This window comes from Colias philodice, chromosome 12, assembly GCF_061535455.1.
Source record: "Colias philodice isolate Cphi_HAF_F1 chromosome 12, ilColPhil1 Martin Lab GWU primary, whole genome shotgun sequence".
Classification (NCBI taxonomy): Eukaryota; Metazoa; Arthropoda; class Insecta; order Lepidoptera; family Pieridae; genus Colias; species Colias philodice.
Genome location: NC_143097.1, coordinates 8,374,084 through 8,385,341, shown reverse-complemented (window position 1 = coordinate 8,385,341; position 11,258 = coordinate 8,374,084).

Below are 11,258 nucleotides of genomic sequence, written 5' to 3'. Positions count from 1 at the left end.
AAATCCTATAGACTACAAGCCCGCATATGAAAAAAATATGGGTCAAATGAACCACCACGGGACATATCTAGTACGAAAGAAGAGCAAAAAATAATAAGATTCATCACTATGCCGTCACTTGTAAGCTGTCCAACTGAGTGCAGATGAGAATTGAAAAGTACAGGTAGACTCGGTAAATTTTGGTCATATATTTTTGTACGGCATTCTTAACCATCGATAGATCCATTAAAAATAATAAGAAACCGCTTAGTGCCGTACAAAAATGTGGGTCCACCAAGTCGGAATTTTTATTTAATTTCCGAGAGTTACCGGGGGTAAATTTGGTCATTTGACCATGTACGGCATCTGTGTCATACTATTGCTATACTGCTTTTAATCCATTATTCCGCAACGCCGTACAAAAATCATGGGGACAAGGGGAAAAAATCGAGAGTTGTAATCCCCTCTCTTTCCCCACTCCAGGGGGTCATTTGACACAACACGAAATAAATTTATTTTTAAAGTATTTTATGCATAGATAATATTTTTTCATGTGCCGTACATTTTCGTTGGTTCAAAGGGGAAAAATCTGAAAAAGAAAAAATCCATATAACGAAATGTTTGCTTTATATTTTTCTTATAAAATATAAATATACATTAATATTAAGAAGCTCGAGGTGGTTAATTATCACCTTGGAAAGTCGGAGTCAAGTGGAATGGACTCCGTTAAATTGATGAACTAATAAAAAAGCTATGAACGAAAAGATGTGAATTATATTCAATCAGCCCATGAATACAGGTAAAGTCACAAGCAAATGCTAGTAATATATAAATATTCAAAATGTACAAGTAAAGCGCTTTCAAATGATACCAAACACGGCATATTTATCTTAACTTTATTTTTTTACTCTGTATGTTTTGTCCGCTAGAGGGCGCCACATTAGATTTTGTGAAACCCCATATAGCCTTTAGCTAGCTGGTCACTGATTATCCAGTGAACAATTCAGACGCTTCTAATGATATGTCATTTGTCGAATTCTGATAAGTAGTATAGAAGTTACGAGGGAATAGATGAACATACATACATGACCTGTCAAAACCATAACCCTCCTTTTGCTTTGCCGTAGTTGGGTAAAAATATGTTAATGCCGTACTGTATCAAATGGCCATAAAGCACCCTTAAAATTGTAGCTTTCGTCGCTTTCATCAGCCTAAAAGATGTGGTCTGCACAAAAATGTACGGCATCGTTTTTTCCTAATTTATCTATGTTAATACTATTTAAAACAACGAATAAAGTGTAGAAAACTATTATATTTCATTAATCTACGATGTTTAAACTTTAACAAAATTTCTGGATTTGCATTTCTCTATAACTTTTTTTAGAACGGTTTCTTTTGAACGGCAATACTATACAACAATTGAATTTTACAATATCATGTTAAAAAAAAAGTTCCCGTACAGGGTCAAATGACCTTACAGCTCTTTATATCAAGAATTCGATGAAATTAAGATGATTATTGGTATACATTTAAAAGAACAATTATTTTTTGACGACATTGCTTTTAATAGTACTTTTGAGTGCTAGATAATGTTTTGGAACCGAAGCCGTACTTAGTCAAATGACCCCCTGGAGTGGGGAAAGAGAGGGGATTGCAACTCTCGATTTTTTCCCCTTGTCCCCATGATTTTTGTACGGCGTTGCGGAATAATGGATTAAAAGCAGTTATAGCAATAGTATGACACAGATGCCGTACATGGTCAAATGACCAAATTTACCCCCGGTAACTCTCGGAAATTAAATAAAAATTCCGACTTGGTGGACCCACATTTTTGTACGGCACTGAGCGGTTTCTTATTATTTTTAATGGATCTATCGATGGTTAAGAATGCCGTACAAAAATATATGACCAAAATTTACCGAGTCTACCTGTACTTTTCAATTCTCATCTGCACTCAGTTGGACAGCTTACAAGTGACGGCATAGTGATGAATCTTATTATTTTTTGCTCTTCTTTCGTTCTAGATATGACCCCTGGTGGTTCATTTGACCCATATTTTTTTCATATGCGGGCTTGTAGTCTACTACTACTTATACGATTTTGGCAATTGCAAAAAGTTGCGGAGACAAAGTTGCTCGTGCGCGCTAGCTCTTAGGTATAAGAAAATACTTTACGCTACGATACTTTATAATTTAAAAAATATGAATACAGAAATGTAGGTACTCAAGAACCGTTCTGTAAAATAAATTTAAACTTATTACATTTCACGCAGCAATAAGTTATTAAATAAATGTTAAACACGACCCATATAAGTGCATTATTAGGTATGCAAATCGCTGTATTTTCCCATGTTGAATTTGCAGTAGATTTATGTAATTACTAATGTCGTGTTGGTTAACCTAGCGTACATGTTACAATCATTGAAGCGTTCCCACAATTCAAACTATCCGATAATGTACTAAATTTAATGTACTACTAAATCCATTGTAATGAAAGAGCAGTTTTAATTAATAGTTACGTGATCAGTTATCGAAAATATTCCTTTGTGTTCCGAACGAAAATTTATATTCCATTTTATAAAATATTCCCGTATGACAATGGAATGTAATGGAATCGATTTTAATTATGATACAGCAGTATTATAATCGGCTCGGAAGAGGGTCGAAAGTTTTGTGTATAAATTACTTTTTATGACTTGTGTCTACGTAAAAAATAAAAAGTTTTCATGATATTGTCTGTTCAATTAAGAATGTAGTATGCTGCAATTTGGGTGGCTGTTTTAAAATTATATTAGTAAATTAGTAATAAGTATTTTAACAATGACATTACCTACTATAATATCCACTTTAACATGCGTTCTAAACATAGGTGTTAGGTATTCAAATCTTTATTCGTGATAAATTTACTATTATATAATATTCCCTATTAGGTCTTAGTATCAAATAATAGTCATATACACATTAATCTCAAGTTTCAAATTCATAATAAATTAAATAACACTAAAAGCACACAAATCAGTCGTGCAAATTTAAGCAACATCTGGTCGTGGTAATACAGCCCTTTATATATGCTCCAGTAATAACTTAACTCGTTTCATTCTCATTCTGTTTTAATGAAATTAATAAGCGGATTTAATAAAATATTATCCGTTTCAGGGCTAACGATGTTTGGACGGATGCTACAGCGTAAGCTTTTACAAAAAGTATAATTAATATTGTTTTTCTACTACGTGAAACACATTTTTATATGAACGAAATTCTCATTCATGTTATGGTGCATTTACATTCAACGATCGGATGCTCTTTCAAACCCCACTTCTGAAGTCGTTACAAAAGATTGTAATGCAATGTTCTAATACTGAACAACACTGAATACGAGTTTACGTTTACACTACAGGGTGTCCCACTGTTGGTATACTAAGCTCAAAGGAAGTTATAGTTTTGCATACGCTGAGTACGTAAAAAATACTTATAAAATTCCAGACGCAGTTTTTTTTCAAATAGATGAATTCTTAAAACTCTGTGTACACCCCTAACAAGCAACCCGCCCAGCTTTGCTACTAGCACGTGACCTATCGTTTAAGATTATGTTTTCATAGACAAAATGCTCACATTAGCGAAGCGGTATATGCCGGCTGCGCGAAGCTAAAGAAGGAAACATGGATTTTCAGGAAAAATTTAGCAAACATTTTTGGATGTAATTTTGTTGTTTAAGTATTTTTTACGTGATCAGTGTATGCAAAACTACAAGTCCCTTCGCGCTTAGTATACCAATAGTGGGACACCCTGTATAAGATCACGAAAGAATGCTCTTGCGTTAACTCTAGCTCTATCTTCGTTTGATGGAAATGCACCGTTATACTAAAATTTCAAATAGTTCAAAACGCGAGCTAAGCCCAAAAATATGTTATGAAATCAATTCAGTTTAAGTAAGTTAAACTATCGTTATAGTACTTACTACGTACTGTTGTATTCGCCGACAACAGACCTACAATTTTCACGAACTTTTTATTAGATTCAGTTTTACGTCTACGGACACTTGCTAAGGAACGCCTAAGTAAGCATATAATATAAAAATGAAACTCTAAATTTGTTGCTAAGCGTTCTCGAGAAAAGCTAAATCGATTTCGTTAATGCTTTTTTTATAATAATTCCTTGAAGTACGAGTATGGTTCTTATGGAGAGAAAACGTAAACAGATACCACGGGCGAAGCCGGGCGGACCGCTAGTTTATAGAACATTACACGATATCCAGACGTGACAAATTACGTTCAATTTAACTAGGATTCCCAGCGTACTGCCTTTACAAATGATCTTAGTGTCAGATTATTTCAGCCAAGTGACAAATTACAAGGATCCCACCCTCGGGAATGTCGTGATATACAAACTATAAATTGTATAATAATATATAAACCTTATTTATTCATTTTATTTTACATATTACTTAGAAAATGACATGTTTATTTATTTTATGAATGCAATGAATATTCTATTTCGTTTCGTGTATGCTCACTATTTAAATTATGTATTTTTAAGTTGAATAAAGTCAATAGATAAAAAATATATCTGTGTAAGTACCTACCTTTAGTTTATACTAGTCGTGACAAAGTAGTGACTATTAAATTTTCTTTACTTTACTTAACATTACATATAAATTCTATTTAATATTTTGAGAACGTCACCAAGAATTATATAATATCTCATAAACTATCTTGAAACATAAAACGGACGGAACTATCTTCCCACTAAAAGTTGCATCTCAGATCTCGTAAAATAGTCATAATTTTTATCACCTAAAGAATTATATAATATCTCATAAACTATCTTGAAACATAAAACGGACGGAACTATCTTCCCACTAAAAGTTGCATCTCAGATCTCGTAAAATAGTCATAATTTTTATCACCTAAACCTCTCACCCTGGCTCTACCTACTTAAGAATTCATCCCAAAGAAGCAACGTACGAATATCCGAATCATTGTTATTATTTTCATTATTGTTTAATTTGGATTGGCAATCTTTTATTAAAAAAATATGTTATCCACGGTTAGTATATTTACTATCATCACCATAAACTTTTTATTAAAAAAAGTAGATAGTTTAGTTCCCATGTATAAGTATAATATTTTCAACAAATACCAGGTAGTAGGTACCTACATGTAGAATGTGTATCGGACTAGGCTTAAAATAAATTCTCGTTAAAATTTTAATTTAGTTAACGTTGAGTACTAGAAGTTTATAATTATGATAATCATACAGGATGAACTTTCATACCGTAAGAGCCCACGTATTTATTTCTTGATATTTATCGCAAAAATTCAAGGACAAAATCTTGATAAGCTCCAAATAAATACTTTAAGTCACCCTTATCAACGTGAAGGAGGTTAAATGAAAAACATATTTGTATACGACTTACAATATAAATATAAAGCTTAGTACACAAATACTGTAGCTATCTGTAATCAGGCGATAAATAAGGTTGCGACATCTGCCAACCCGTTCTAGATCAGAATAGTGAAATATGGCTTCAACCCTCATAGGAGGTGTCTCCGTGAAAAAACGAACGAACTAACGATGATAGATTCACTTTCAAATGGTAATAAAACAATCATACATCAAAACCGATTGAATCTAAAGTATTACTTTAAACCTACACCAATGATCCCTGTAATACGTTGCCCTCGAGTGCCAAGGCCTCAATAAATGAACGTTCAATGAATAAAAGATTTCAGGTGCGATCGCTTTCGTTTTTACAATAAAAATGAAGATAATCGCTCTGTGAAACGGTTAACGCTATATCGTTCGAATCTCATACGTGTTGTAGTCATAAAAAGGCGGATTTTAATGTTTTCCTTGCGCTTAAAAAGCTTATCTCGAATGCTGAAGCCTAAAATATATTACAACGTGGGAGTATCAAAGGTGTAAGCGTGTAAAAGTAAAACGGTTCTTAAATGAAGTTTGCTTAAAAGATTACGCGAATATTAAGATTTGGTCACGTCGTCTCAAAATGTTCTACATCATTACTCTCTTCTTGATTGTAGATAGAGTTTTAATTGATTATAAAACAATTTATTCGGAGTACTTAACGATTTTGAAATTTAAGGTTAACAATACAAATAAGTAATTAATTTTCTATTTTTATCGTTTAATATTCTATTTAATTCGTTTTTCACTACCTTAATAAACTTCACTTTTTTTTAATTAAAGCACTTTTTGATTTAAAACTAAATTAAAAAAATAGATTATTTGATCAAGATTAATTTCTTGTTCTTAAAATTCTTTATGCCGAAATCCCAAAATCCCCCATCATACATACGATACTTTTTACTAATATTTCACAGTCACTACGAATACACAAGTAATAGATGTACGTAGCATCGTAGCGCTGCTACGGCGTAACGCGAGTGTCTACGGCAAACGTTCGAGAGCCACTGCCTTCGTGCTACGGGGATGCCAGCCTTATTCCATTCTTCTCGTATTATTCAAATAAATTCCTGCATTTATTATATTCGATTAATGCAGGATTGTTCAAGTACGGAGTAATATAAAGACTTGTGAAGAAAGTCATATTAAAACCAAGAGTGAAGAATCAACCCGACCGTTTTCTAATGACATAGAAAAAAAATCATTAAAAATAAATTCTGAACTCTATTCAATTACTAATTAATCTCAAAATCAATAAATATAGATCGCTCTTTACACTTCGTTTAATATTTAAACATATTTTTGTGATTAAATTTTACTGAACCGTATTTAAATCAATATACTTCTTATTAATAGTATGTACAACATATCGCTTTAAAAATATTACTCAGATTACATTAAACCTCAGTTGATAAAGCTCCATACTTCCCGAATAAACTGTGAATTTCCTGATCCTGGTATACCAAAGCTATGTTTAAAGTACAGCAACAGATAACTGTTGCGTCCATACCGGCCTAATATCAACTATAAATCGAGGTTGGTAAGCATAATTGTCTTGCGGAATTTTATAGGGTGAGAATCATATTTTTTATGTTTATTATAGATTAACTAGTTAATAACCATAATCAACATAATTAAATTAATTGAACATATATCTTTTTGTGGCGAAGTTACGTAGAATGTGTAAAATGTCTATTTAGGGCCGATTTTTAAATGCTTGGATAAAACTTATCCGTCCAATAAAGTATAACACGATAATATTAAAATGTCACGTAAACTGTCAAATACGGGCAGTTAGAATACGTTTTTAAAATGGTAGTTTTATACATTATTCGACGAATAAGTTTTAACCAAGGATTGAAAAATCAGACCTTAGTTAAATAATTTATCTGTCGTATTACATAATAAACACGTAAAATTTCAAATATATTTTATGTATTTGTCAAATGATTTTGTTTCTACAATTTTTATTTGTTGGTAATTTGATTTCCTACTACATCCTTTTTAGGCAGTTCTATTATAATGATATCTTCTACCGACAACAAGTTGATGATAATATATTTTAAGGGTTTGCAATTACCATAAATTAATAGAGCTTAATATAATCAGATTAAATTAAATTCTATTTGAAAATTACCTTAACAAAGTATTAGAGTAAGTATAGTGTAAAATATAATATTAAATTTAAATATAAACAAATAGCATTGAAATTTGTGCTCTGTGGGATCCGTGTGAAATACAGCTTTTAGGTAAATGTCATGATTGTGGAATCTGGGTCAACGAGCACACTATAATATTTTGATGAATTAGTATTAGGAAATAAACGTAGATGTGTTAAGTGTTCTTAAACATGTCTGTAATAACAGACGGGTGATAAATAACAGTTTATTGTTATTTATAATGTGACTTTTATGATTCATTACAGTTTCCAACACCGAATAAAAATCCTTTTTATGATTTCAACACTTTAAGATCAATTTATCGTATATTCCACAATAGGAATCTGATATTATTATAATGAATAATGAATGAATATATTTTTTTTAAATACAGATAAACAACTGATTTAAAAAATCACATTGATCGGGGTCGAAGCTCCGGACATCCTTAATTTTAGTATAACGTACGGAGTACTTAACTTTGAAATTTAAGGTTAACAATACAAATAAGTAATTAATTTTCTATTTTTATCGTTTAATATTCTATTTAATTCGTTTTTCACTACCTTAATAAACTTCACTTTTTTTTAATTAAAGCACTTTTTGATTTAAAACTAAATTAAAAAAATAGATTATTTGATCAAGATTAATTTCTTGTTCTTAAAATTCTTTATGCCGAAATCCCAAAATCCCCCATCATACATACGATACTTTTTACTAATATTTCACAGTCACTACGAATACACAAGTAATAGATGTACGTAGCATCGTAGCGCTGCTACGGCGTAACGCGAGTGTCTACGGCAAACGTTCGAGAGCCACTGCCTTCGTGCTACGGGGATGCCAGCCTTATTCCATTCTTCTCGTATTATTCAAATAAATTCCTGCATTTATTATATTCGATTAATGCAGGATTGTTCAAGTACGGAGTAATATAAAGACTTGTGAAGAAAGTCATATTAAAACCAAGAGTGAAGAATCAACCCGACCGTTTTCTAATGACATAGAAAAAAAATCATTAAAAATAAATTCTGAACTCTATTCAATTACTAATTAATCTCAAAATCAATAAATATAGATCGCTCTTTACACTTCGTTTAATATTTAAACATATTTTTGTGATTAAATTTTACTGAACCGTATTTAAATCAATATACTTCTTATTAATAGTATGTACAACATATCGCTTTAAAAATATTACTCAGATTACATTAAACCTCAGTTGATAAAGCTCCATACTTCCCGAATAAACTGTGAATTTCCTGATCCTGGTATACCAAAGCTATGTTTAAAGTACAGCAACAGATAACTGTTGCGTCCATACCGGCCTAATATCAACTATAAATCGAGGTTGGTAAGCATAATTGTCTTGCGGAATTTTATAGGGTGAGAATCATATTTTTTATGTTTATTATAGATTAACTAGTTAATAACCATAATCAACATAATTAAATTAATTGAACATATATCTTTTTGTGGCGAAGTTACGTAGAATGTGTAAAATGTCTATTTAGGGCCGATTTTTAAATGCTTGGATAAAACTTATCCGTCCAATAAAGTATAACACGATAATATTAAAATGTCACGTAAACTGTCAAATACGGGCAGTTAGAATACGTTTTTAAAATGGTAGTTTTATACATTATTCGACGAATAAGTTTTAACCAAGGATTGAAAAATCAGACCTTAGTTAAATAATTTATCTGTCGTATTACATAATAAACACGTAAAATTTCAAATATATTTTATGTATTTGTCAAATGATTTTGTTTCTACAATTTTTATTTGTTGGTAATTTGATTTCCTACTACATCCTTTTTAGGCAGTTCTATTATAATGATATCTTCTACCGACAACAAGTTGATGATAATATATTTTAAGGGTTTGCAATTACCATAAATTAATAGAGCTTAATATAATCAGATTAAATTAAATTCTATTTGAAAATTACCTTAACAAAGTATTAGAGTAAGTATAGTGTAAAATATAATATTAAATTTAAATATAAACAAATAGCATTGAAATTTGTGCTCTGTGGGATCCGTGTGAAATACAGCTTTTAGGTAAATGTCATGATTGTGGAATCTGGGTCAACGAGCACACTATAATATTTTGATGAATTAGTATTAGGAAATAAACGTAGATGTGTTAAGTGTTCTTAAACATGTCTGTAATAACAGACGGGTGATAAATAACAGTTTATTGTTATTTATAATGTGACTTTTATGATTCATTACAGTTTCCAACACCGAATAAAAATCCTTTTTATGATTTCAACACTTTAAGATCAATTTATCGTATATTCCACAATAGGAATCTGATATTATTATAATGAATAATGAATGAATAACTTTTTTTAAATACAGATAAACAACTGATTTAAAAAATCACATTGATCGGGGTCGAAGCTCCGGACATCCTTTAGTTTAAGAATAAGTTCGATACTTGCAGGTCGTGAAAAGGGGTCTTATAACTAGCGGTCAAACTTTGAAGCAGACAGGATATAAATGCTATAGTCTATACCATTGCTGATCGAGGGAAAACTAAGAGTATAAATAAAACAAACGTTAACCTTTCACAAGCCAAAACTATTCTAAAAGCGAAATTCGATGCGCCTTTTTTCTCCACTAACATGCGTGGTGACATGCTGTTAAATCCAATTTTGATATCAATATATCAAATAGTTCAGCTCGTGCATTGTTTAGTCTTGTCGCGTTTCGCATGGTTTACATAAACAACTTTAGTTTCACAAGCAATATTATCAGATATTTATGTTTTGTATAAGTTGCCGCGTAGCTTTTAAGGTTTAAAGTTATGTTACTGTTCATGAGCTCAGGCTTCGGAGTAATGGACAATGTTTTGAAATATTGTACAGGTGTTCTTATATTATCTTTGTTCGTTATTTTATTAATATGTATTAATGTATAGGTATCTACGTAATACTTTACATATATAAATAGGAGCATACAAACTTATATTATGTTTGTGGGGAGAGAGATTAACCAACACTGATAATGTTTATCAAAAATTACTTTTGTATCATAATTATTATCCAATGCATAATATAATAAGCGACTAACTTTTTGGTAACGAAATTAACAGATACCTACGCGTAATTATGGAATTCGTTAGAAATTGACTTGATGCTACATACTGCGTTAATCAAAATCTCTGGTTGATACTGATACTATCATTAGACCTCAATTCAAATAAGATATACTATTATTTAACTATTATATTGACCTTGTATCCCCTAATATAATACCCTAACGTTATTATTAGGTATCAATAGGCATTTCCATAGTAAATTTAACTTTCTCAACTTTTCTAATCCACGGACTACGATAATTAACAAAGCTGTTAATTAATACTTAAAGATCCCCGAATCGCGTATAGATAGGATATGCAAATTATTTCTTTGAAACAGGTTGGAATGGTGATCTATTTATCTCAATTTCTTCATTATTTTAACTTAAAGCCCTTATAAATTTACATTTATATGTGTTTTATAACAACGTTCTTCGAACTTTATATTTTTATTTATGCTAGAAAACATAATTCTTATTCGATTAAGAATAAACAATAACTTTGTTTCATTTGTTTGTTTATTATTATCTTTATAATATCTCGAGAGATTAATCCCGGCTTATTCGTTGTTTCATTATTCCAGTCCTGTTTTTACAACACTGGAGTTATA